General features: G+C 51.9%; 29 non-coding genes across 29 annotated transcripts; 10 read left to right on the top strand and 19 right to left on the bottom strand.

Annotated features, from left to right (window-relative positions):
- Positions 1 to 26: 26 nt before the first annotated feature.
- trnag-gcc (transfer RNA glycine (anticodon GCC)) lies at positions 27 to 97 on the bottom strand. The gene has a single exon. It is a non-coding gene; the product is annotated as a tRNA-Gly (tRNA).
- A 122-nt stretch (positions 98 to 219) lies between these two features.
- On the top strand, positions 220 to 291 carry trnae-cuc (transfer RNA glutamic acid (anticodon CUC)). The gene has a single exon. It is a non-coding gene; the product is annotated as a tRNA-Glu (tRNA).
- Positions 292 to 1,473: 1,182 nt separating this feature from the next.
- Positions 1,474 to 1,546, bottom strand: trnam-cau (transfer RNA methionine (anticodon CAU)). The gene has a single exon. It is a non-coding gene; the product is annotated as a tRNA-Met (tRNA).
- Positions 1,547 to 2,118: 572 nt separating this feature from the next.
- Positions 2,119 to 2,189, bottom strand: trnag-gcc (transfer RNA glycine (anticodon GCC)). Its single transcript has one exon. It is a non-coding gene; the product is annotated as a tRNA-Gly (tRNA).
- A 122-nt stretch (positions 2,190 to 2,311) lies between these two features.
- trnae-cuc (transfer RNA glutamic acid (anticodon CUC)) lies at positions 2,312 to 2,383 on the top strand. Its single transcript has one exon. It is a non-coding gene; the product is annotated as a tRNA-Glu (tRNA).
- A 2,009-nt stretch (positions 2,384 to 4,392) lies between these two features.
- trnam-cau (transfer RNA methionine (anticodon CAU)) lies at positions 4,393 to 4,465 on the bottom strand. Its single transcript has one exon. It is a non-coding gene; the product is annotated as a tRNA-Met (tRNA).
- Positions 4,466 to 5,037: 572 nt separating this feature from the next.
- trnag-gcc (transfer RNA glycine (anticodon GCC)) lies at positions 5,038 to 5,108 on the bottom strand. Its single transcript has one exon. It is a non-coding gene; the product is annotated as a tRNA-Gly (tRNA).
- Positions 5,109 to 5,230: 122 nt separating this feature from the next.
- On the top strand, positions 5,231 to 5,302 carry trnae-cuc (transfer RNA glutamic acid (anticodon CUC)). The gene has a single exon. It is a non-coding gene; the product is annotated as a tRNA-Glu (tRNA).
- A 1,182-nt stretch (positions 5,303 to 6,484) lies between these two features.
- On the bottom strand, positions 6,485 to 6,557 carry trnam-cau (transfer RNA methionine (anticodon CAU)). Its single transcript has one exon. It is a non-coding gene; the product is annotated as a tRNA-Met (tRNA).
- Positions 6,558 to 7,129: 572 nt separating this feature from the next.
- Positions 7,130 to 7,200, bottom strand: trnag-gcc (transfer RNA glycine (anticodon GCC)). The gene has a single exon. It is a non-coding gene; the product is annotated as a tRNA-Gly (tRNA).
- Positions 7,201 to 7,322: 122 nt separating this feature from the next.
- On the top strand, positions 7,323 to 7,394 carry trnae-cuc (transfer RNA glutamic acid (anticodon CUC)). Its single transcript has one exon. It is a non-coding gene; the product is annotated as a tRNA-Glu (tRNA).
- Positions 7,395 to 9,403: 2,009 nt separating this feature from the next.
- Positions 9,404 to 9,476, bottom strand: trnam-cau (transfer RNA methionine (anticodon CAU)). Its single transcript has one exon. It is a non-coding gene; the product is annotated as a tRNA-Met (tRNA).
- Positions 9,477 to 10,048: 572 nt separating this feature from the next.
- Positions 10,049 to 10,119, bottom strand: trnag-gcc (transfer RNA glycine (anticodon GCC)). The gene has a single exon. It is a non-coding gene; the product is annotated as a tRNA-Gly (tRNA).
- A 122-nt stretch (positions 10,120 to 10,241) lies between these two features.
- trnae-cuc (transfer RNA glutamic acid (anticodon CUC)) lies at positions 10,242 to 10,313 on the top strand. The gene has a single exon. It is a non-coding gene; the product is annotated as a tRNA-Glu (tRNA).
- A 1,182-nt stretch (positions 10,314 to 11,495) lies between these two features.
- trnam-cau (transfer RNA methionine (anticodon CAU)) lies at positions 11,496 to 11,568 on the bottom strand. Its single transcript has one exon. It is a non-coding gene; the product is annotated as a tRNA-Met (tRNA).
- Positions 11,569 to 12,140: 572 nt separating this feature from the next.
- trnag-gcc (transfer RNA glycine (anticodon GCC)) lies at positions 12,141 to 12,211 on the bottom strand. Its single transcript has one exon. It is a non-coding gene; the product is annotated as a tRNA-Gly (tRNA).
- Positions 12,212 to 12,333: 122 nt separating this feature from the next.
- trnae-cuc (transfer RNA glutamic acid (anticodon CUC)) lies at positions 12,334 to 12,405 on the top strand. Its single transcript has one exon. It is a non-coding gene; the product is annotated as a tRNA-Glu (tRNA).
- A 2,009-nt stretch (positions 12,406 to 14,414) lies between these two features.
- Positions 14,415 to 14,487, bottom strand: trnam-cau (transfer RNA methionine (anticodon CAU)). The gene has a single exon. It is a non-coding gene; the product is annotated as a tRNA-Met (tRNA).
- Positions 14,488 to 15,059: 572 nt separating this feature from the next.
- On the bottom strand, positions 15,060 to 15,130 carry trnag-gcc (transfer RNA glycine (anticodon GCC)). The gene has a single exon. It is a non-coding gene; the product is annotated as a tRNA-Gly (tRNA).
- Positions 15,131 to 15,252: 122 nt separating this feature from the next.
- On the top strand, positions 15,253 to 15,324 carry trnae-cuc (transfer RNA glutamic acid (anticodon CUC)). Its single transcript has one exon. It is a non-coding gene; the product is annotated as a tRNA-Glu (tRNA).
- Positions 15,325 to 17,333: 2,009 nt separating this feature from the next.
- trnam-cau (transfer RNA methionine (anticodon CAU)) lies at positions 17,334 to 17,406 on the bottom strand. The gene has a single exon. It is a non-coding gene; the product is annotated as a tRNA-Met (tRNA).
- A 572-nt stretch (positions 17,407 to 17,978) lies between these two features.
- On the bottom strand, positions 17,979 to 18,049 carry trnag-gcc (transfer RNA glycine (anticodon GCC)). The gene has a single exon. It is a non-coding gene; the product is annotated as a tRNA-Gly (tRNA).
- A 122-nt stretch (positions 18,050 to 18,171) lies between these two features.
- Positions 18,172 to 18,243, top strand: trnae-cuc (transfer RNA glutamic acid (anticodon CUC)). Its single transcript has one exon. It is a non-coding gene; the product is annotated as a tRNA-Glu (tRNA).
- A 1,182-nt stretch (positions 18,244 to 19,425) lies between these two features.
- trnam-cau (transfer RNA methionine (anticodon CAU)) lies at positions 19,426 to 19,498 on the bottom strand. Its single transcript has one exon. It is a non-coding gene; the product is annotated as a tRNA-Met (tRNA).
- Positions 19,499 to 20,070: 572 nt separating this feature from the next.
- trnag-gcc (transfer RNA glycine (anticodon GCC)) lies at positions 20,071 to 20,141 on the bottom strand. The gene has a single exon. It is a non-coding gene; the product is annotated as a tRNA-Gly (tRNA).
- A 122-nt stretch (positions 20,142 to 20,263) lies between these two features.
- On the top strand, positions 20,264 to 20,335 carry trnae-cuc (transfer RNA glutamic acid (anticodon CUC)). Its single transcript has one exon. It is a non-coding gene; the product is annotated as a tRNA-Glu (tRNA).
- A 1,182-nt stretch (positions 20,336 to 21,517) lies between these two features.
- Positions 21,518 to 21,590, bottom strand: trnam-cau (transfer RNA methionine (anticodon CAU)). The gene has a single exon. It is a non-coding gene; the product is annotated as a tRNA-Met (tRNA).
- Positions 21,591 to 22,162: 572 nt separating this feature from the next.
- Positions 22,163 to 22,233, bottom strand: trnag-gcc (transfer RNA glycine (anticodon GCC)). Its single transcript has one exon. It is a non-coding gene; the product is annotated as a tRNA-Gly (tRNA).
- A 122-nt stretch (positions 22,234 to 22,355) lies between these two features.
- Positions 22,356 to 22,427, top strand: trnae-cuc (transfer RNA glutamic acid (anticodon CUC)). Its single transcript has one exon. It is a non-coding gene; the product is annotated as a tRNA-Glu (tRNA).
- Positions 22,428 to 24,740: the final 2,313 nt, after the last annotated feature.

The following is a 24,740-nucleotide window of genomic DNA, read 5'->3' as shown; positions in this document are numbered from 1 at the left end:
CCAGGGCCCCACGCATAAAGGCACTGTGCATTGGCCGGGAATCGAACCCGGGCCTCCCGCGTGGCAGGCGAGAATTCTACCACTGAACCACCAATGCTCACGGGTGTGCCAGTTTTCCCACCGAATTCGCGCCATTGCCCAAGAGCTCCTCTCGAGGCGCAACGGTAAATGTGGCCCGATACAGCCACGCGTCACTCATCAAGACAACTCTGTCGCAGCTCCCTGATGGTCTAGTGGTCAGGATTCGGCGCTCTCACCGCCGCGGCCCGGGTTCGATTCCCGGTCAGGGAAACTGTGTTTTGACACAGCTCCGGCTACCCGAAAGGGACAAGCGGTAGACAATGGATGGGCTGCCTTTGCCACGTACTGTGTATCAAGCGAGGCTCAAGGCCCATCTCCCCCAAAAACGGGCCATTCTTTGAAGCCATCAACAAATGAAGCAGAGTTGCCAGTTCTTCAAGCCCAGGATGGGTTGCCGTCTTGGAGGTGAAGTGTGTGACAGGAGATCCTAAAATGGGAGGCCGAACTGCGCATCAAAACATGCCTCGCGTGAGGATAGAGCTCAACACCTTCAGTTTTCGAGACGTACGCATGGCAGGCGACAATTCTACCGCTCAGCTAACAACCCTTGCACGTCCGCCAATTGTCCCGCTGAATCCGCGCCACTCTCCAAAGTCTCCTCTCAAGATGCTTAAAATGGATGGACAAACTCTGTCACGTACTGTGCATCAAAGCACATCGCTTGCGAGAGGCTACAAGTCACAACCTTCTGATTTCGAGATTCACGGGTGGCACGCGACAGTTCTACTGCTGAGCCACCAGCCCTTACAAGTCTGTTAATTGCCCCGCCGAATTCGCGCCACTCTCCAAAGTCTCCTGTCAACAACATCTTGACTTAATGCAGATACGATGTCCAACCCAAGTTTGGTTTGCACAGACTTCTTGTTCCAACTTACCAGTCAGGCAAGAATGACTTCAAATTATCTCTTTCAATGGACCCTGTTGGCAAAGGAACTCCAGGCAACCTCCAGAGACTCAGCTCGGGAGCTGCTGATAACCAATTATCAGCCCTTGCTCATCCGCTTCCAATGCAAAGACATTCCTAACCCTACCTGGACAAAGTGTCCAAGAAGAAATAACAGGTAGGAGTCATTTGGGAGCCAACGTGTGGTGCCCCGCAATTCTGACCTGAGAAAAGAAAGAGGAATTGTGGTGAAAGTTGGATGAAGTGGTTCCAGAGGGCCGGCACGCATCCATAGGGGAGGATCGCCTGCCACGTGTGAGTCTTGAAATCAAACAGATGGGAAGGCTTTCCATGGGCACTGGCAGAATGATTTGGATTGATCCCTGTTCTAGATCTTGCATCAAAGGAGGCTGAAAATCCACTACAAACGGATGGTTCTTAGGCTCCAGCGTCCTCGAAATGGGTAGAAGCGGTAGAAAATGGATGGACCAACTCTGTACCAAAACACGTGCCTCGTGTGAGGCTCGAACTCACGACCTTCAGATTATGAGACTGACGCGCTGCCTACTGCGCCAACGAGGCTGAGAGACAACCGGAAAATGGACGATTTCTCGAAGCTGCACAGAAAAGAAACTCCGCTTGGACAAACAAAGGCGAGTCCCCAGGTATTTAAGCCCTGAACGGGTTTTGGAGGTGAAGAGTGCCACAGGAGATCCTAAAAACGGACGGACCCATACTGTCACATACCTCTCTGTGACGGTAAAGACCTGCGTTTCACACCTGGGCTTAAGTGATGACTAATATGAATAACAGTGGGTGAACAACCCTCAAGAGGACAACCCCAGCAGGGATTAAATACATGACAGTCTCCATCAATCGCTGCAGGCCTGAAGAAGCCTCTTGGATGAGGATAGAAAAGTCTTCACGCACCATGAAAGGAATCCAGTCACCTTCTTTGCAAGACCTCAAGACTACCGTGACCGAGAACCTACACAGACATCTGATCTCGTTAAGCCACCTCTAAACTCTGGGACGCTGCTAGCTGCACCCACAAGCAAGAGCCCGCCATGTGATCTTGCGGAAATCTTGATGCCGTCTGGCCGCGACCGAGAACAAACTTAATGCCCCCCAGGGCCCCACGCATAAAGGCACTGTGCATTGGCCGGGAATCGAACCCGGGCCTCCCGCGTGGCAGGCGAGAATTCTACCACTGAACCACCAATGCTCACGGGTGTGCCAGTTTTCCCACCGAATTCGCGCCATTGCCCAAGCGCTCCTCTCAAGGCGCAACGGTAAATGTGGCCCGATACAGCCACGCGTCACTCATCAAGACAACTCTGTAGCAGCTCCCTGATGGTCTAGTGGTCAGGATTCGGCGCTCTCACCGCCGCGGCCCGGGTTCGATTCCCGGTCAGGGAAACTGTGTTTTGACACAGCTCCGGCTACCGGAAAGGGACAAGCGGTAGACAATGGATGGGCTGCCTTTGCCACGTACTGTGTATCAAGCGAGGCTCAAGGCCCATCTCCCCCAAAAACGGGCCATTCTTTGAAGCCGTCAACAAATGAAGCAGAGTTGCCAGTTCTTCAAGCCCAGGATGGGTTGCCGTCTTGGAGGTGAAGTGTGTGACAGGAGATCCTAAAATGGGTGGCCGAACTGCGCATCAAAACATGCCTCGCGTGAGGATAGAGCTCAACACCTTCAGTTTTCGAGACGTACGCATGGCAGGCGACAATTCTACCGCTGAGCTAACAACCCTTGCACGTCCGCCAATTGTCCCGCTGAATCCGCGCCACTCTCCAAAGTCTCCTCTCAAGATGCTTAAAATGGATGGACAAACTCTGTCACATACTGTGCATCAAAGCACATCGCTTGCGTGAGGCTACAAGTCACTACCTTCTGATTTCGAGATTCACGGGTGGCACGCGACAGTTCTACTGCTGAGCCACCAGCCCTTACAAGTCTGCCAAATGCCCCGCCGAATTCGCGCCACTCTCCAAAGTCTCCTGTCAACAACATCTTGACTTAATGCAGATACGATGTCCAACCCAAGTTTGGTTTGCACAGACTTCTTGTTCCAACTTACCAGTCAGGCAAGAATGACTTCAAATTATGTCTCTCAATGGACCCTGTTGGCAAAGGAACTCCAGGCAACCTCCAGAGACTCAGCTCGGGAGCTGCTGATAACCAATTATCAGCCCCTGCTCATCCGCCTCCAATTCAAAGACATTCCTAACCCTACCTGGACAAAGTGTCCTTGTCCCTTTCTGGCTACCCGAAAGGGACAAGCGGTAGACAATGGATGGGCTGCCTTTGCCACGTACTGTGTATCAAGCGAGGCTCAAGGCCCATCTCCCCCAAAAACGGGCCATTCTTTGAAGCCGTCAACAAATGAAGCAGAGTTGCCAGTTCTTCAAGCCCAGGATGGGTTGCCGTCTTGGAGGTGAAGTGTGTGACAGGAGATCCTAAAATGGGTGGCCGAACTGCGCATCAAAACATGCCTCGCGTGAGGATAGAGCTCAACACCTTCAGTTTTCGAGACGTACGCATGGCAGGCGACAATTCTACCGCTGAGCTAACAACCCTTGCACGTCAGCCAATTGTCCCGCTGAATCCGCGCCACTCTCCAAAGTCTCCTCTCAAGATGCTTAAAATGGATGGACAAACTCTGTCACGTACTGTGCATCAAAGCACATCGCTTGCGAGAGGCTACAAGTCACAACCTTCTGATTTCGAGATTCACGGGTGGCACGCGACAGTTCTACTGCTGAGCCACCAGCCCTTACATGTCTGTTAATTGCCCCGCCGAATTCGCGCCACTCTCCAAAGTCTCCTGTCAACAACATCTTGACTTAATGCAGATACGATGTCCAACCCAAGTTTGGTTTGCACAGACTTCTTGTTCCAACTTACCAGTCAGGCAAGAATGACTTCAAATTATCTCTTTCAATGGACCCTGTTGGCAAAGGAACTCCAGGCAACCTCCAGAGACTCAGCTCGGGAGCTGCTGATAACCAATTATCAGCCCTTGCTCATCCGCTTCCAATGCAAAGACATTCCTAACCCTACCTGGACAAAGTGTCCAAGACGAAATAACAGGAAGGAGTCATTTGGGAGCCAACGTGTGATGCCCCGCAATTCTGACCTGAGAAAAGAAAGAGGAATTGTGGTGAAAGTTGGATGAAGTGGTTCCAGAGGGCCGGCACGCATCCATAGGGGAGGATCGCCTGCCACGTGTGAGTCTTGAAATCAAACAGATGGGAAGGCTTTCCATGGGCACTGGCAGAATGATTTGGATTGATCCCTGTTCTAGATCTTGCATCAAAGGAGGCTGAAAATCCACTACAAACGGATGGTTCTTAGGCTCCAGCGTCCTCGAAATGGGTAGAAGCGGTAGAAAATGGATGGACCAACTCTGTACCAAAACACGTGCCTCGTGTGAGGCTCGAACTCACGACCTTCAGATTATGAGACTGACGCGCTGCCTACTGCGCCAACGAGGCTGAGAGACAACCGGAAAATGGACGATTTCTCGAAGCTGCACAGAAAAGAAACTCCGCTTGGACAAACAAAGGCGAGTCCCCAGGTATTTAAGCCCTGAACGGGTTTTGGAGGTGAAGAGTGCCACAGGAGATCCTAAAAACGGACGGACCCATACTGTCACATACCTCTCTGTGACGGTAAAGACCTGCGTTTCACACCTGGGCTTAAGTGATGACTAATATGAATAACAGTGGGTGAACAACCCTCAAGAGGACAACCCCAGCAGGGATTAAATACATGACAGTCTCCATCAATCGCTGCAGGCCTGAAGAAGCCTCTTGGATGAGGATAGAAAAGTCTTCACGCACCATGAAAGGAATCCAGTCACCTTCTTTGCAAGACCTCAAGACTACCGTGACCGAGAACCTACACAGACATCTGATCTCGTTAAGCCACCTCTAAACTCTGGGACGCTGCTAGCTGCACCCACAAGCAAGAGCCCGCCATGTGATCTTGCGGAAATCTTGATGCCGTCTGGCCGCGACCGAGAACAAACTTAATGCCCCCCAGGGCCCCACGCATAAAGGCACTGTGCATTGGCCGGGAATCGAACCCGGGCCTCCCGCGTGGCAGGCGAGAATTCTACCACTGAACCACCAATGCTCACGGGTGTGCCAGTTTTCCCACCGAATTCGCGCCATTGCCCAAGCGCTCCTCTCGAGGCGCAACGGTAAATGTGGCCCGATACAGCCACGCGTCACTCATCAAGACAACTCTGTCGCAGCTCCCTGATGGTCTAGTGGTCAGGATTCGGCGCTCTCACCGCCGCGGCCCGGGTTCGATTCCCGGTCAGGGAAACCGTGTTTTGACACAGCTCCGGCTACCCGAAAGGGACAAGCGGTAGACAATGGATGGGCTGCCTTTGCCACGTACTGTGTATCAAGCGAGGCTCAAGGCCCATCTCCCCCAAAAACGGGCCATTCTTTGAAGCCGTCAACAAATGAAGCAGAGTTGCCAGTTCTTCAAGCCCAGGATGGGTTGCCGTCTTGGAGGTGAAGTGTGTGACAGGAGATCCTAAAATGGGTGGCCGAACTGCGCATCAAAACATGCCTCGCGTGAGGATAGAGCTCAACACCTTCAGTTTTCGAGACGTACGCATGGCAGGCGACAATTCTACCGCTGAGCTAACAACCCTTGCACGTCCGCCAATTGTCCCGCTGAATCCGCGCCACTCTCCAAAGTCTCCTCTCAAGATGCTTAAAATGGATGGACAAACTCTGTCACGTACTGTGCATCAAAGCACATCGCTTGCGTGAGGCTACAAGTCACAACCTTCTGATTTCGAGATTCACGGGTGGCACGCGACAGTTCTACTGCTGAGCCACCAGCCCTTACAAGTCTGTTAATTGCCCCGCCGAATTCGCGCCACTCTCCAAAGTCTCCTGTCAGCAACATCTTGACTTAATGCAGATACGATGTCCAACCCAAGTTTGGTTTGCACAGACTTCTTGTTCCAACTTACCAGTCAGGCAAGAATGACTTCAAATTATCTCTTTCAATGGACCCTGTTGGCAAAGGAACTCCAGGCAACCTCCAGAGACTCAGCTCGGGAGCTGCTGATAACCAATTATCAGCCCTTGCTCATCCGCTTCCAATGCAAAGACATTCCTAACCCTACCTGGACAAAGTGTCCAAGAAGAAATAACAGGTAGGAGTCATTTGGGAGCCAACGTGTGGTGCCCCGCAATTCTGACCTGAGAAAAGAAAGAGGAATTGTGGTGAAAGTTGGATGAAGTGGTTCCAGAGGGCCGGCACGCATCCATAGGGGAGGATCGCCTGCCACGTGTGAGTCTTGAAATCAAACAGATGGGAAGGCTTTCCATGGGCACTGGCAGAATGATTTGGATTGATCCCTGTTCTAGATCTTGCATCAAAGGAGGCTGAAAATCCACTACAAACGGATGGTTCTTAGGCTCCAGCGTCCTCGAAATGGGTAGAAGCGGTAGAAAATGGATGGACCAACTCTGTACCAAAACACGTGCCTCGTGTGAGGCTCGAACTCACGACCTTCAGATTATGAGACTGACGCGCTGCCTACTGCGCCAACGAGGCTGAGAGACAACCGGAAAATGGACGATTTCTCGAAGCTGCACAGAAAAGAAACTCCGCTTGGACAAACAAAGGCGAGTCCCCAGGTATTTAAGCCCTGAACGGGTTTTGGAGGTGAAGAGTGCCACAGGAGATCCTAAAAACGGACGGACCCATACTGTCACATACCTCTCTGTGACGGTAAAGACCTGCGTTTCACACCTGGGCTTAAGTGATGACTAATATGAATAACAGTGGGTGAACAACCCTCAAGAGGACAACCCCAGCAGGGATTAAATACATGACAGTCTCCATCAATCGCTGCAGGCCTGAAGAAGCCTCTTGGATGAGGATAGAAAAGTCTTCACGCACCATGAAAGGAATCCAGTCACCTTCTTTGCAAGACCTCAAGACTACCGTGACCGAGAACCTACACAGACATCTGATCTCGTTAAGCCACCTCTAAACTCTGGGACGCTGCTAGCTGCACCCACAAGCAAGAGCCCGCCATGTGATCTTGCGGAAATCTTGATGCCGTCTGGCCGCGACCGAGAACAAACTTAATGCCCCCCAGGGCCCCACGCATAAAGGCACTGTGCATTGGCCGGGAATCGAACCCGGGCCTCCCGCGTGGCAGGCGAGAATTCTACCACTGAACCACCAATGCTCACGGGTGTGCCAGTTTTCCCACCGAATTCGCGCCATTGCCCAAGCGCTCCTCTCGAGGCGCAACGGTAAATGTGGCCCGATACAGCCACGCGTCACTCATCAAGACAACTCTGTCGCAGCTCCCTGATGGTCTAGTGGTCAGGATTCGGCGCTCTCACCGCCGCGGCCCGGGTTCGATTCCCGGTCAGGGAAACCGTGTTTTGACACAGCTCCGGCTACCCGAAAGGGACAAGCGGTAGACAATGGATGGGCTGCCTTTGCCACGTACTGTGTATCAAGCGAGGCTCAAGGCCCATCTCCCCCAAAAACGGGCCATTCTTTGAAGCCGTCAACAAATGAAGCAGAGTTGCCAGTTCTTCAAGCCCAGGATGGGTTGCCGTCTTGGAGGTGAAGTGTGTGACAGGAGATCCTAAAATGGGTGGCCGAACTGCGCATCAAAACATGCCTCGCGTGAGGATAGAGCTCAACACCTTCAGTTTTCGAGACGTACGCATGGCAGGCGACAATTCTACCGCTGAGCTAACAACCCTTGCACGTCCGCCAATTGTCCCGCTGAATCCGCGCCACTCTCCAAAGTCTCCTCTCAAGATGCTTAAAATGGATGGACAAACTCTGTCACGTACTGTGCATCAAAGCACATCGCTTGCGAGAGGCTACAAGTCACTACCTTCTGATTTCGAGATTCACGGGTGGCACGCGACAGTTCTACTGCTGAGCCACCAGCCCTTACAAGTCTGCCAATTGCCCAGCCGAATTCGCGCCACTCTCCAAAGTCTCCTGTCAACAACATCTTGACTTAATGCAGATACGATGTCCAACCCAAGTTTGGTTTGCACAGACTTCTTGTTCCATCTTACCAGTCAGGCAAGAATGACTTCAAATTATGTCTCTCAATGGACCCTGTTGGCAAAGGAACTCCAGGCAACCTCCACAGACTCAGCTCGGGAGCTGCTGATAACCAATTATCAGCCCTTGCTCATCCGCTTCCAATTCAAAGACATTCCTAACCCTACCTGGACAAAGTGTCCTTGTCCCTTTCTGGCTACCCGAAAGGGACAAGCGGTAGACAATGGATGGGCTGCCTTTGCCACGTACTGTGTATCAAGCGAGGCTCAAGGCCCATCTCCCCCAAAAACGGGCCATTCTTTGAAGCCGTCAACAAATGAAGCAGAGTTGCCAGTTCTTCAAGCCCAGGATGGGTTGCCGTCTTGGAGGTGAAGTGTGTGACAGGAGATCCTAAAATGGGTGGCCGAACTGCGCATCAAAACATGCCTCGCGTGAGGATAGAGCTCAACACCTTCAGTTTTCGAGACGTACGCATGGCAGGCGACAATTCTACCGCTGAGCTAACAACCCTTGCACGTCCGCCAATTGTCCCGCTGAATCCGCGCCACTCTCCAAAGTCTCCTCTCAAGATGCTTAAAATGGATGGACAAACTCTGTCACGTACTGTGCATCAAAGCACATCGCTTGCGAGAGGCTACAAGTCACAACCTTCTGATTTCGAGATTCACGGGTGGCACGCGACAGTTCTACTGCTGAGCCACCAGCCCTTACAAGTCTGTTAATTGCCCCGCCGAATTCGCGCCACTCTCCAAAGTCTCCTGTCAGCAACATCTTGACTTAATGCAGATACGATGTCCAACCCAAGTTTGGTTTGCACAGACTTCTTGTTCCAACTTACCAGTCAGGCAAGAATGACTTCAAATTATCTCTTTCAATGGACCCTGTTGGCAAAGGAACTCCAGGCAACCTCCAGAGACTCAGCTCGGGAGCTGCTGATAACCAATTATCAGCCCTTGCTCATCCGCTTCCAATGCAAAGACATTCCTAACCCTACCTGGACAAAGTGTCCAAGACGAAATAACAGGAAGGAGTCATTTGGGAGCCAACGTGTGATGCCCCGCAATTCTGACCTGAGAAAAGAAAGAGGAATTGTGGTGAAAGTTGGATGAAGTGGTTCCAGAGGGCCGGCACGCATCCATAGGGGAGGATCGCCTGCCACGTGTGAGTCTTGAAATCAAACAGATGGGAAGGCTTTCCATGGGCACTGGCAGAATGATTTGGATTGATCCCTGTTCTAGATCTTGCATCAAAGGAGGCTGAAAATCCACTACAAACGGATGGTTCTTAGGCTCCAGCGTCCTCGAAATGGGTAGAAGCGGTAGAAAATGGATGGACCAACTCTGTACCAAAACACGTGCCTCGTGTGAGGCTCGAACTCACGACCTTCAGATTATGAGACTGACGCGCTGCCTACTGCGCCAACGAGGCTGAGAGACAACCGGAAAATGGACGATTTCTCGAAGCTGCACAGAAAAGAAACTCCGCTTGGACAAACAAAGGCGAGTCCCCAGGTATTTAAGCCCTGAACGGGTTTTGGAGGTGAAGAGTGCCACAGGAGATCCTAAAAACGGACGGACCCATACTGTCACATACCTCTCTGTGACGGTAAAGACCTGCGTTTCACACCTGGGCTTAAGTGATGACTAATATGAATAACAGTGGGTGAACAACCCTCAAGAGGACAACCCCAGCAGGGATTAAATACATGACAGTCTCCATCAATCGCTGCAGGCCTGAAGAAGCCTCTTGGATGAGGATAGAAAAGTCTTCACGCACCATGAAAGGAATCCAGTCACCTTCTTTGCAAGACCTCAAGACTACCGTGACCGAGAACCTACACAGACATCTGATCTCGTTAAGCCACCTCTAAACTCTGGGACGCTGCTAGCTGCACCCACAAGCAAGAGCCCGCCATGTGATCTTGCGGAAATCTTGATGCCGTCTGGCCGCGACCGAGAACAAACTTAATGCCCCCCAGGGCCCCACGCATAAAGGCACTGTGCATTGGCCGGGAATCGAACCCGGGCCTCCCGCGTGGCAGGCGAGAATTCTACCACTGAACCACCAATGCTCACGGGTGTGCCAGTTTTCCCACCGAATTCGCGCCATTGCCCAAGCGCTCCTCTCGAGGCGCAACGGTAAATGTGGCCCGATACAGCCACGCGTCACTCATCAAGACAACTCTGTCGCAGCTCCCTGATGGTCTAGTGGTCAGGATTCGGCGCTCTCACCGCCGCGGCCCGGGTTCGATTCCCGGTCAGGGAAACCGTGTTTTGACACAGCTCCGGCTACCCGAAAGGGACAAGCGGTAGACAATGGATGGGCTGCCTTTGCCACGTACTGTGTATCAAGCGAGGCTCAAGGCCCATCTCCCCCAAAAACGGGCCATTCTTTGAAGCCGTCAACAAATGAAGCAGAGTTGCCAGTTCTTCAAGCCCAGGATGGGTTGCCGTCTTGGAGGTGAAGTGTGTGACAGGAGATCCTAAAATGGGTGGCCGAACTGCGCATCAAAACATGCCTCGCGTGAGGATAGAGCTCAACACCTTCAGTTTTCGAGACGTACGCATGGCAGGCGACAATTCTACCGCTGAGCTAACAACCCTTGCACGTCCGCCAATTGTCCCGCTGAATCCGCGCCACTCTCCAAAGTCTCCTCTCAAGATGCTTAAAATGGATGGACAAACTCTGTCACGTACTGTGCATCAAAGCACATCGCTTGCGTGAGGCTACAAGTCACAACCTTCTGATTTCGAGATTCACGGGTGGCACGCGACAGTTCTACTGCTGAGCCACCAGCCCTTACAAGTCTGTTAATTGCCCCGCCGAATTCGCGCCACTCTCCAAAGTCTCCTGTCAGCAACATCTTGACTTAATGCAGATACGATGTCCAACCCAAGTTTGGTTTGCACAGACTTCTTGTTCCAACTTACCAGTCAGGCAAGAATGACTTCAAATTATCTCTTTCAATGGACCCTGTTGGCAAAGGAACTCCAGGCAACCTCCAGAGACTCAGCTCGGGAGCTGCTGATAACCAATTATCAGCCCTTGCTCATCCGCTTCCAATGCAAAGACATTCCTAACCCTACCTGGACAAAGTGTCCAAGAAGAAATAACAGGTAGGAGTCATTTGGGAGCCAACGTGTGGTGCCCCGCAATTCTGACCTGAGAAAAGAAAGAGGAATTGTGGTGAAAGTTGGATGAAGTGGTTCCAGAGGGCCGGCACGCATCCATAGGGGAGGATCGCCTGCCACGTGTGAGTCTTGAAATCAAACAGATGGGAAGGCTTTCCATGGGCACTGGCAGAATGATTTGGATTGATCCCTGTTCTAGATCTTGCATCAAAGGAGGCTGAAAATCCACTACAAACGGATGGTTCTTAGGCTCCAGCGTCCTCGAAATGGGTAGAAGCGGTAGAAAATGGATGGACCAACTCTGTACCAAAACACGTGCCTCGTGTGAGGCTCGAACTCACGACCTTCAGATTATGAGACTGACGCGCTGCCTACTGCGCCAACGAGGCTGAGAGACAACCGGAAAATGGACGATTTCTCGAAGCTGCACAGAAAAGAAACTCCGCTTGGACAAACAAAGGCGAGTCCCCAGGTATTTAAGCCCTGAACGGGTTTTGGAGGTGAAGAGTGCCACAGGAGATCCTAAAAACGGACGGACCCATACTGTCACATACCTCTCTGTGACGGTAAAGACCTGCGTTTCACACCTGGGCTTAAGTGATGACTAATATGAATAACAGTGGGTGAACAACCCTCAAGAGGACAACCCCAGCAGGGATTAAATACATGACAGTCTCCATCAATCGCTGCAGGCCTGAAGAAGCCTCTTGGATGAGGATAGAAAAGTCTTCACGCACCATGAAAGGAATCCAGTCACCTTCTTTGCAAGACCTCAAGACTACCGTGACCGAGAACCTACACAGACATCTGATCTCGTTAAGCCACCTCTAAACTCTGGGACGCTGCTAGCTGCACCCACAAGCAAGAGCCCGCCATGTGATCTTGCGGAAATCTTGATGCCGTCTGGCCGCGACCGAGAACAAACTTAATGCCCCCCAGGGCCCCACGCATAAAGGCACTGTGCATTGGCCGGGAATCGAACCCGGGCCTCCCGCGTGGCAGGCGAGAATTCTACCACTGAACCACCAATGCTCACGGGTGTGCCACTTTTCCCACCGAATTCGCGCCATTGCCCAAGCGCTCCTCTCGAGGCGCAACGGTAAATGTGGCCCGATACAGCCACGCGTCACTCATCAAGACAACTCTGTCGCAGCTCCCTGATGGTCTAGTGGTCAGGATTCGGCGCTCTCACCGCCGCGGCCCGGGTTCGATTCCCGGTCAGGGAAACCGTGTTTTGACACAGCTCCGGCTACCCGAAAGGGACAAGCGGTAGACAATGGATGGGCTGCCTTTGCCACGTACTGTGTATCAAGCGAGGCTCAAGGCCCATCTCCCCCAAAAACGGGCCATTCTTTGAAGCCGTCAACAAATGAAGCAGAGTTGCCAGTTCTTCAAGCCCAGGATGGGTTGCCGTCTTGGAGGTGAAGTGTGTGACAGGAGATCCTAAAATGGGTGGCCGAACTGCGCATCAAAACATGCCTCGCGTGAGGATAGAGCTCAACACCTTCAGTTTTCGAGACGTACGCATGGCAGGCGACAATTCTACCGCTGAGCTAACAACCCTTGCACGTCCGCCAATTGTCCCGCTGAATCCGCGCCACTCTCCAAAGTCTCCTCTCAAGATGCTTAAAATGGATGGACAAACTCTGTCACGTACTGTGCATCAAAGCACATCGCTTGCGAGAGGCTACAAGTCACTACCTTCTGATTTCGAGATTCACGGGTGGCACGCGACAGTTCTACTGCTGAGCCACCAGCCCTTACAAGTCTGCCAATTGCCCAGCCGAATTCGCGCCACTCTCCAAAGTCTCCTGTCAACAACATCTTGACTTAATGCAGATACGATGTCCAACCCAAGTTTGGTTTGCACAGACTTCTTGTTCCATCTTACCAGTCAGGCAAGAATGACTTCAAATTATGTCTCTCAATGGACCCTGTTGGCAAAGGAACTCCAGGCAACCTCCACAGACTCAGCTCGGGAGCTGCTGATAACCAATTATCAGCCCTTGCTCATCCGCTTCCAATTCAAAGACATTCCTAACCCTACCTGGACAAAGTGTCCTTGTCCCTTTCTGGCTACCCGAAAGGGACAAGCGGTAGACAATGGATGGGCTGCCTTTGCCACGTACTGTGTATCAAGCGAGGCTCAAGGCCCATCTCCCCCAAAAACGGGCCATTCTTTGAAGCCGTCAACAAATGAAGCAGAGTTGCCAGTTCTTCAAGCCCAGGATGGGTTGCCGTCTTGGAGGTGAAGTGTGTGACAGGAGATCCTAAAATGGGTGGCCGAACTGCGCATCAAAACATGCCTCGCGTGAGGATAGAGCTCAACACCTTCAGTTTTCGAGACGTACGCATGGCAGGCGACAATTCTACCGCTGAGCTAACAACCCTTGCACGTCCGCCAATTGTCCCGCTGAATCCGCGCCACTCTCCAAAGTCTCCTCTCAAGATGCTTAAAATGGATGGACAAACTCTGTCACGTACTGTGCATCAAAGCACATCGCTTGCGAGAGGCTACAAGTCACAACCTTCTGATTTCGAGATTCACGGGTGGCACGCGACAGTTCTACTGCTGAGCCACCAGCCCTTACAAGTCTGTTAATTGCCCCGCCGAATTCGCGCCACTCTCCAAAGTCTCCTGTCAGCAACATCTTGACTTAATGCAGATACGATGTCCAACCCAAGTTTGGTTTGCACAGACTTCTTGTTCCAACTTACCAGTCAGGCAAGAATGACTTCAAATTATCTCTTTCAATGGACCCTGTTGGCAAAGGAACTCCAGGCAACCTCCAGAGACTCAGCTCGGGAGCTGCTGATAACCAATTATCAGCCCTTGCTCATCCGCTTCCAATGCAAAGACATTCCTAACCCTACCTGGACAAAGTGTCCAAGAAGAAATAACAGGTAGGAGTCATTTGGGAGCCAACGTGTGGTGCCCCGCAATTCTGACCTGAGAAAAGAAAGAGGAATTGTGGTGAAAGTTGGATGAAGTGGTTCCAGAGGGCCGGCACGCATCCATAGGGGAGGATCGCCTGCCACGTGTGAGTCTTGAAATCAAACAGATGGGAAGGCTTTCCATGGGCAATGGCAGAATGATTTGGATTGATCCCTGTTCTAGATCTTGCATCAAAGGAGGCTGAAAATCCACTACAAACGGATGGTTCTTAGGCTCCAGCGTCCTCGAAATGGGTAGAAGCGGTAGAAAATGGATGGACCAACTCTGTACCAAAACACGTGCCTCGTGTGAGGCTCGAACTCACGACCTTCAGATTATGAGACTGACGCGCTGCCTACTGCGCCAACGAGGCTGAGAGACAACCGGAAAATGGACGATTTCTCGAAGCTGCACAGAAAAGAAACTCCGCTTGGACAAACAAAGGCGAGTCCCCAGGTATTTAAGCCCTGAACGGGTTTTGGAGGTGAAGAGTGCCACAGGAGATCCTAAAAACGGACGGACCCATACTGTCACATACCTCTCTGTGACGGTAAAGACCTGCGTTTCACACCTGGGCTTAAGTGATGACTAATATGAATAACAGTGGGTGAACAACCCTCAAGAGGACAACCCCAGCAGGGATTAAATACATGACAGTCTCCATCAATCGCTGCAGTCCTGAAGAAGCCTCTTGGATGAGGATAGAAAAGTCTTCACGCACCATGAAAGGAATCCAGTCACCTTCTTTGCAAGACCTCAAGACTACCGTGACCGAGAACCTACACAGACATCTGATCTCATTAAGCCACCTCTAAACTCTGGGACGCTGCTAGCTGCACCCACAAGCAAGAGCCCGCCATGTGATCTTGCGGAAATCTTGATGCCGTCTGGCCGCGACCGAGAACAAACTTAATGCCCCCCAGGGCCCCACGCATAAAGGCACTGTGCATTGGCCGGGAATCGAACCCGGGCCTCCCGCGTGGCAGGAGAGAATTCTACCACTGAACCACCAATGCTCACGGGTGTGCCAGTTTTCCCACCGAATTCGCGCCATTGCCCAAGCGCTCCTCTCGAGGCGCAACGGTAAATGTGGCCCGATACAGCCACGCGTCACTCATCAAGACAACTCTGTCGCAGCTCCCTGATGGTCTAGTGGTCAGGATTCGGTGCTCTCACCGCCGCGGCCCGGGTTCGATTCCCGGTCAGGGAAACTGTGTTTTGACACAGCTCCGGCTACCCGAAAGGGACAAGCGGTAGACAATGGATGGGCTGCCGTTGCCACGTACTGTGTATCAAGCGAGGCTCAAGGCCCATCTCCCCCAAAAACGGGCCATTCTTTGAAGCCGTCAACAAATGAAGCAGAGTTGCCAGTTCTTCAAGCCCAGGATGGGTTGCCGTCTTGGAGGTGAAGTGTGTGACAGGAGATCCTAAAATGGGTGGCCGAACTGCGCATCAAAACATGCCTCGCGTGAGGATAGAGCTCAACACCTTCAGTTTTCGAGACGTACGCATGGCAGGCGACAATTCTACCGCTCAGCTAACAACCCTTGCACGTCCGCCAATTGTCCCGCTGAATCCGCGCCACTCTCCAAAGTCTCCTCTCAAGATGCTTAAAATGGATGGACAAACTCTGTCACGTACTGTGCATCAAAGCACATCGCTTGCGTGAGGCTACAAGTCACAACCTTCTGATTTCGAGATTCACGGGTGGCACGCGACAGTTCTACTGCTGAGCCACCAGCCCTTACAAGTCTGCCAATTGCCCCGCCGAATTCGCGCCACTCTCCAAAGTCTCCTGTCTACAACATCTTGACTTAATGCAGATACGATGTCCAACCCAAGTTTGGTTTGCACAGACTTCTTGTTCCAACTTACCAGTCAGGCAAGAATGACTTCAAATTATGTCTCTCAATGGACCCTGTTGGCAAAGGAACTCCAGGCAACCTCCAGAGACTCAGCTCGGGAGCTGCTGATAACCAATTATCAGCCCTTGCTCATCCGCTTCCAATTCAAAGACATTCCTAACCCCACCTGGACAAAGTGTCCTTGTCCCTTTCTGGCTACCCGAAAGGGACAAGAGGTAGACAATGGATGGGCTGCCTTTGCCACGTACTGTGTATCAAGCGAGGCTCAAGGCCCATCTCCCCCAAAAACGGGCCATTCTTTGAAGCCGTCAACAAATGAAGCAGAGTTGCCAGTTCTTCAAGCCCAGGATGGGTTGCCGTCTTGGAGGTGAAGTGTGTGACAGGAGATCCTAAAATGGGTGGCCGAACTGCGCATCAAAACATGCCTCGCGTGAGGATAGAGCTCAACACCTTCAGTTTTCGAGACGTACGCATGGCAGGCGACAATTCTACCGCTCAGCTAACAACCCTTGCACGTCCGCCAATTGTCCCGCTGAATCCGCGCCACTCTCCAAAGTCTCCTCTCAAGATGCTTAAAATGGATGGACAAACTCTGTCACGTACTGTGCATCAAAGCACATCGCTTGCGAGAGGCTACAAGTCACAACCTTCTGATTTCGAGATTCACGGGTGGCACGCGACAGTTCTACTGCTGAGCCACCAGCCCTTACAAGTCTGTTAATTGCCCCGCCGAATTCGCGCCACTCTCCAAAGTCTCCTGTCAGCAACATCTTGACTTAATGCAGATACGATGTCCAACCCAAGTTTGGTTTGCACAGACTTCTTGTTCCAACTTACCAGTCAGGCAAGAATGACTTCAAATTATCTCTTTCAATGGACCCTGTTGGCAAAGGAACTCCAGGCAACCTCCAGAGACTCAGCTCGGGAGCTGCTGATAACCAATTATCAGCCCTTGCTCATCCGCTTCCAATGCAAAGACATTCCTAACCCTACCTGGACAAAGTGTCCAAGAAGAAATAACAGGTAGGAGTCATTTGGGAGCCAACGTGTGGTGCCCCGCAATTCTGACCTGAGAAAAGAAAGAGGAATTGTGGTGAAAGTTGGATGAAGTGGTTCCAGAGGGCCGGCACGCATCCATAGGGGAGGATCGCCTGCCACGTGTGAGTCTTGAAATCAAACAGATGGGAAGGCTTTCCATGGGCAATGGCAGAATGATTTGGATTGATCCCTGTTCTAGATCTTGCATCAAAGGAGGCTGAAAATCCACTACAAACGGATGGTTCTTAGGCTCCAGCGTCCTCGAAATGGGTAGAAGCGGTAGAAAATGGATGGACCAACTCTGTACCAAAACACGTGCCTCGTGTGAGGCTCGAACTCACGACCTTCAGATTATGAGACTGACGCGCTGCCTACTGCGCCAACGAGGCTGAGAGACAACCGGAAAATGGACGATTTCTCGAAGCTGCACAGAAAAGAAACTCCGCTTGGACAAACAAAGGCGAGTCCCCAGGTATTTAAGCCCTGAACGGGTTTTGGAGGTGAAGAGTGCCACAGGAGATCCTAAAAACGGACGGACCCATACTGTCACATACCTCTCTGTGACGGTAAAGACCTGCGTTTCACACCTGGGCTTAAGTGATGACTAATATGAATAACAGTGGGTGAACAACCCTAAAGAGGACAACCCCAGCAGGGATTAAATACATGACAGTCTCCATCAATCGCTGCAGGCCTGAAGAAGCCTCTTGGATGAGGATAGAAAAGTCTTCACGCACCATGAAAGGAATCCAGTCACCTTCTTTGCAAGACCTCAAGACTACCGTGACCGAGAACCTACACAGACATCTGATCTCGTTAAGCCACCTCTAAACTCTGGGACGCTGCTAGCTGCACCCACAAGCAAGAGCCCGCCATGTGATCTTGCGGAAATCTTGATGCCGTCTGGCCGCGACCGAGAACAAACTTAATGCCCCCCAGGGCCCCACGCATAAAGGCACTGTGCATTGGCCGGGAATCGAACCCGGGCCTCCCGCGTGGCAGGCGAGAATTCTACCACTGAACCACCAATGCTCACGGGTGTGCCAGTTTTCCCACCGAATTCGCGCCATTGCCCAAGCGCTCCTCTCGAGGCGCAACGGTAAATGTGGCCCGATACAGCCACGCGTCACTCATCAAGACAACTCTGTCGCAGCTCCCTGATGGTCTAGTGGTCAGGATTCGGCGCTCTCACCGCCGCGGCCCGGGTTCGATTCCCGGTCAGGGAAACTGTGTTTTGACACAGCTCCGGCTACCCGAAAGGGACAAGCGGTAGACAATGGATGGGCTGCCTTTGCCACGTACTGTGTATCAAGCGAGGCTCAAGGCCCATCTCCCCCAAAAACGGGCCATTCTTTGAAGCCGTCAACAAATGAAGCAGAGTTGCCAGTTCTTCAAGCCCAGGATGGGTTGCCGTCTTGGAGGTGAAGTGTGTGACAGGAGATCCTAAAATGGGTGGCCGAACTGCGCATCAAAACATGCCTCGCGTGAGGATAGAGCTCAACACCTTCAGTTTTCGAGACGTACGCATGGCAGGCGACAATTCTACCGCTCAGCTAACAACCCTTGCACGTCCGCCAATTGTCCCGCTGAATCCGCGCCACTCTCCAAAGTCTCCTCTCAAGATGCTTAAAATGGATGGACAAACTCTGTCACGTACTGTGCATCAAAGCACATCGCTTGCGAGAGGCTACAAGTCACAACCTTCTGATTTCGAGATTCACGGGTGGCACGCGACAGTTCTACTGCTGAGCCACCAGCCCTTACAAGTCTGTTAATTGCCCCGCCGAATTCGCGCCACTCTCCAAAGTCTCCTGTCAGCAACATCTTGACTTAATGCAGATACGATGTCCAACCCAAGTTTGGTTTGCACAGACTTCTTGTTCCAACTTACCAGTCAGGCAAGAATGACTTCAAATTATCTCTTTCAATGGACCCTGTTGGCAAAGGAACTCCAGGCAACCTCCAGAGACTCAGCTCGGGAGCTGCTGATAACCAATTATCAGCCCTTGCTCATCCGCTTCCAATGCAAAGACATTCCTAACCCTACCTGGACAAAGTGTCCAAGAAGAAATAACAGGTAGGAGTCATTTGGGAGCCAACGTGTGGTGCCCCGCAATTCTGACCTGAGAAAAGAAAGAGGAATTGTGGTGAAAGTTGGATGAAGTGGTTCCAGAGGGCCGGCACGCATCCATAGGGGAGGATCGCCTGCCACGTGTGAGTCTTGAAATCAAACAGATGGGAAGGCTTTCCATGGGCAATGGCAGAATGATTTGGATTGATCCCTGTTCTAGATCTTGCATCAAAGGAGGCTGAAAATCCACTACAAACGGATGGTTCTTAGGCTCCAGCGTCCTCGAAATGGGTAGAAGCGGTAGAAAATGGATGGACCAACTCTGTACCAAAACACGTGCCTCGTGTGAGGCTCGAACTCACGACCTTCAGATTATGAGACTGACGCGCTGCCTACTGCGCCAACGAGGCTGAGAGACAACCGGAAAATGGACGATTTCTCGAAGCTGCACAGAAAAGAAACTCCGCTTGGACAAACAAAGGCGAGTCCCCAGGTATTTAAGCCCTGAACGGGTTTTGGAGGTGAAGAGTGCCACAGGAGATCCTAAAAACGGACGGACCCATACTGTCACATACCTCTCTGTGACGGTAAAGACCTGCGTTTCACACCTGGGCTTAAGTGATGACTAATATGAATAACAGTGGGTGAACAACCCTCAAGAGGACAACCCCAGCAGGGATTAAATACATGACAGTCTCCATCAATCGCTGCAGTCCTGAAGAAGCCTCTTGGATGAGGATAGAAAAGTCTTCACGCACCATGAAAGGAATCCAGTCACCTTCTTTGCAAGACCTCAAGACTACCGTGACCGAGAACCTACACAGACATCTGATCTCATTAAGCCACCTCTAAACTCTGGGACGCTGCTAGCTGCACCCACAAGCAAGAGCCCGCCATGTGATCTTGCGGAAATCTTGATGCCGTCTGGCCGCGACCGAGAACAAACTTAATGCCCCCCAGGGCCCCACGCATAAAGGCACTGTGCATTGGCCGGGAATCGAACCCGGGCCTCCCGCGTGGCAGGCGAGAATTCTACCACTGAACCACCAATGCTCACGGGTGTGCCAGTTTTCCCACCGAATTCGCGCCATTGCCCAAGCGCTCCTCTCGAGGCGCAACGGTAAGTGTGGCCCGATACAGCCACGCGTCACTCATCAAGACAACTCTGTCGCAGCTCCCTGATGGTCTAGTGGTCAGGATTCGGCGCTCTCACCGCCGCGGCCCGGGTTCGATTCCCGGTCAGGGAAACTGTGTTTTGACACAGCTCCGGCTACCCGAAAGGGACAAGCGGTAGACAATGGATGGGCTGCCGTTGCCACGTACTGTGTATCAAGCGAGGCTCAAGGCCCATCTCCCCCAAAAACGGGCCATTCTTTGAAGCCGTCAACAAATGAAGCAGAGTTGCCAGTTCTTCAAGCCCAGGATGGGTTGCCGTCTTGGAGGTGAAGTGTGTGACAGGAGATCCTAAAATGGGTGGCCGAACTGCGCATCAAAACATGCCTCGCGTGAGGATAGAGCTCAACACCTTCAGTTTTCGAGACGTACGCATGGCAGGCGACAATTCTACCGCTCAGCTAACAACCCTTGCACGTCCGCCAATTGTCCCGCTGAATCCGCGCCACTCTCCAAAGTCTCCTCTCAAGATGCTTAAAATGGATGGACAAACTCTGTCACGTACTGTGCATCAAAGCACATCGCTTGCGAGAGGCTACAAGTCACAACCTTCTGATTTCGAGATTCACGGGTGGCACGCGACAGTTCTACTGCTGAGCCACCAGCCCTTACAAGTCTGTTAATTGCCCCGCCGAATTCGCGCCACTCTCCAAAGTCTCCTGTCAACAACATCTTGACTTAATGCAGATACGATGTCCAACCCAAGTTTGGTTTGCACAGACTTCTTGTTCCAACTTACCAGTCAGGCAAGAATGACTTCAAATTATCTCTTTCAATGGACCCTGTTGGCAAAGGAACTCCAGGCAACCTCCAGAGACTCAGCTCGGGAGCTGCTGATAACCAATTATCAGCCCTTGCTCATCCGCTTCCAATGCAAAGACATTCCTAACCCTACCTGGACAAAGTGTCCAAGAAGAAATAACAGGTAGGAGTCATTTGGGAGCCAACGTGTGGTGCCCCGCAATTCTGACCTGAGAAAAGAAAGAGGAATTGTGGTGAAAGTTGGATGAAGTGGTTCCAGAGGGCCGGCACGCATCCATAGGGGAGGATCGCCTGCCACGTGTGAGTCTTGAAATCAAACAGATGGGAAGGCTTTCCATGGGCACTGGCAGAATGATTTGGATTGATCCCTGTTCTAGATCTTGCATCAAAGGAGGCTGAAAATCCACTACAAACGGATGGTTCTTAGGCTCCAGCGTCCTCGAAATGGGTAGAAGCGGTAGAAAATGGATGGACCAACTCTGTACCAAAACACGTGCCTCGTGTGAGGCTCGAACTCACGACCTTCAGATTATGAGACTGACGCGCTGCCTACTGCGCCAACGAGGCTGAGAGACATCCGGAAAATGGACGATTTCTCGAAGCTGCACAGAAAAGAAACTCCGCTTGGACAAACAAAGGCGAGTCCCCAGGTATTTAAGCCCTGAACGGGTTTTGGAGGTGAAGAGTGCCACAGGAGATCCTAAAAACGGACGGACCCATACTGTCACATACCTCTCTGTGACGGTAAAGACCTGCGTTTCACACCTGGGCTTAAGTGATGACTAATATGAATAACAGTGGGTGAACAACCCTAAAGAGGACAACCCCAGCAGGGATTAAATACATGACAGTCTCCATCAATCGCTGCAGGCCTGAAGAAGCCTCTTGGATGAGGATAGAAAAGTCTTCACGCACCATGAAAGGAATCCAGTCACCTTCTTTGCAAGACCTCAAGACTACCGTGACCGAGAACCTACACAGACATCTGATCTCGTTAAGCCACCTCTAAACTCTGGGACGCTGCTAGCTGCACCCACAAGCAAGAGCCCGCCATGTGATCTTGCGGAAATCTTGATGCCGTCTGGCCGCGACCGAGAACAAACTTAATGCCCCCCAGGGCCCCACGCATAAAGGCACTGTGCATTGGCCGGGAATCGAACCCGGGCCTCCCGCGTGGCAGGCGAGAATTCTACCACTGAACCACCAATGCTCACGGGTGTGCCAGTTTTCCCACCGAATTCGCGCCATTGCCCAAGCGCTCCTCTCGAGGCGCAACGGTAAATGTGGCCCGATACAGCCACGCGTCACTCATCAAGACAACTCTGTTGCAGCTCCCTGATGGTCTAGTGGTCAGGATTCGGCGCTCTCACCGCCGCGGCCCGGGTTCGATTCCCGGTCAGGGAAACTGTGTTTTGACACAGCTCCGGCTACCCGAAAGGGACAAGCGGTAGACAATGGATGGGCTGCCGTTGCCACGTACTGTGTATCAAGCGAGGCTCAAGGCCCATCTCCCCCAAAAACGGGCCATTCTTTGAAGCCGTCAACAAATGAAGCAGAGTTGCCAGTTCTTCAAGCCCAGGATGGGTTGCCGTCTTGGAGGTGAAGTGTGTGACAGGAGATCCTAAAATGGGTGGCCGAACTGCGCATCAAAACATGCCTCGCGTGAGGATAGAGCTCAACACCTTCAGTTTTCGAGACATACGCATGGCAGGCGACAATTCTACCGCTCAGCTAACAACCCTTGCACGTCCGCCAATTGTCCCGCTGAATCCGCGCCACTCTCCAAAGTCTCCTCTCAAGATGCTTAAAATGGATGGACAAACTCTGTCACGTACTGTGCATCAAAGCACATCGCTTGCGTGAGGCTACAAGTCACAACCTTCTGATTTCGAGATTCACGGGTGGCACGCGACAGTTCTACTGCTGAGCCACCAGCCCTTACAAGTCTGCCAATTGCCCCGCCGAATTCGCGCCACTCTCCAAAGTCTCCTGTCAACAACATCTTGACTTAATGCAGATACGATGTCCAACCCAAGTTTGGTTTGCACAGACTTCTTGTTCCAACTTACCAGTCAGGCAAGAATGACTTCAAATTATGTCTCTCAATGGACCCTGTTGGCAAAGGAACTCCAGGCAACCTCCAGAGACTCAGCTCGGGAGCTGCTGATAACCAATTATCAGCCCTTGCTCATCCGCTTCCAATTCAAAGACATTCCTAACCCCACCTGGACAAAGTGTCCTTGTCCCTTTCTGGCTACCCGAAAGGGACAAGCGGTAGACAATGGATGGGCTGCCTTTGCCACGTACTGTGTATCAAGCGAGGCTCAAGGCCCATCTCCCCCAAAAACGGGCCATTCTTTGAAGCCGTCAACAAATGAAGCAGAGTTGCCAGTTCTTCAAGCCCAGGATGGGTTGCCGTCTTGGAGGTGAAGTGTGTGACAGGAGATCCTAAAATGGGTGGCCGAACTGCGCATCAAAACATGCCTCGCGTGAGGATAGAGCTCAACACCTTCAGTTTTCGAGACGTACGCATGGCAGGCGACAATTCTACCGCTCAGCTAACAACCCTTGCACGTCCGCCAATTGTCCCGCTGAATCTGCGCCACTCTCCAAAGTCTCCTCTCAAGATGCTTAAAATGGATGGACAAACTCTGTCACGTACTGTGCATCAAAGCACATCGCTTGCGAGAGGCTACAAGTCACAACCTTCTGATTTCGAGATTCACGGGTGGCACGCGACAGTTCTACTGCTGAGCCACCAGCCCTTACAAGTCTGCCAATTGCCCCGCCGAATTCGCGCCACTCTCCAAAGTCTCCTGTCAACAACATCTTGACTTAATGCAGATACGATGTCCAACCCAAGTTTGGTTTGCACAGACTTCTTGTTCCAACTTACCAGTCAGGCAAGAATGACTTCAAATTATGTCTCTCAATGGACCCTGTTGGCAAAGGAACTCCAGGCAACCTCCAGAGACTCAGCTCGGGAGCTGCTGATAACCAATTATCAGCCCTTGCTCATCCGCTTCCAATTCAAAGACATTCCTAACCCCACCTGGACAAAGTGTCCTTGTCCCTTTCTGGCTACCCGAAAGGGACAAGCGGTAGACAATGGATGGGCTGCCTTTGCCACGTACTGTGTATCAAGCGAGGCTCAAGGCCCATCTCCCCCAAAAACGGGCCATTCTTTGAAGCCGTCAACAAATGAAGCAGAGTTGCCAGTTCTTCAAGCCCAGGATGGGTTGCTGTCTTGGAGGTGAAGTGTGTGACAGGAGATCCTAAAATGGGTGGCCGAACTGCGCATCAAAACATGCCTCGCGTGAGGATAGAGCTCAACACCTTCAGTTTTCGAGACATACGCATGGCAGGCGACAATTCTACCGCTCAGCTAACAACCCTTGCACGTCCGCCAATTGTCCCGCTGAATCCGCGCCACTCTCCAAAGTCTCCTCTCAAGATGCTTAAAATGGATGGACAAACTCTGTCACGTACTGTGCATCAAAGCACATCGCTTGCGAGAGGCTACAAGTCACAACCTTCTGATTTCGAGATTCACGGGTGGCACGCGACAGTTCTACTGCTGAGCCACCAGCCCTTACAAGTCTGTTAATTGCCCCGCCGAATTCGCGCCACTCTCCAAAGTCTCCTGTCAACAACATCTTGACTTAATGCAGATACGATGTCCAACCCAAGTTTGGTTTGCACAGACTTCTTGTTCCA

The sequence above is a fragment of the Pelmatolapia mariae genome, linkage group LG23, assembly GCF_036321145.2.
Source record: "Pelmatolapia mariae isolate MD_Pm_ZW linkage group LG23, Pm_UMD_F_2, whole genome shotgun sequence".
In the NCBI taxonomy this organism is placed as follows: domain Eukaryota; kingdom Metazoa; phylum Chordata; class Actinopteri; order Cichliformes; family Cichlidae; genus Pelmatolapia; species Pelmatolapia mariae.
Note: the sequence above shows the minus strand (reverse complement) of the source record. Positions and strands in the feature narration are given on the sequence as shown.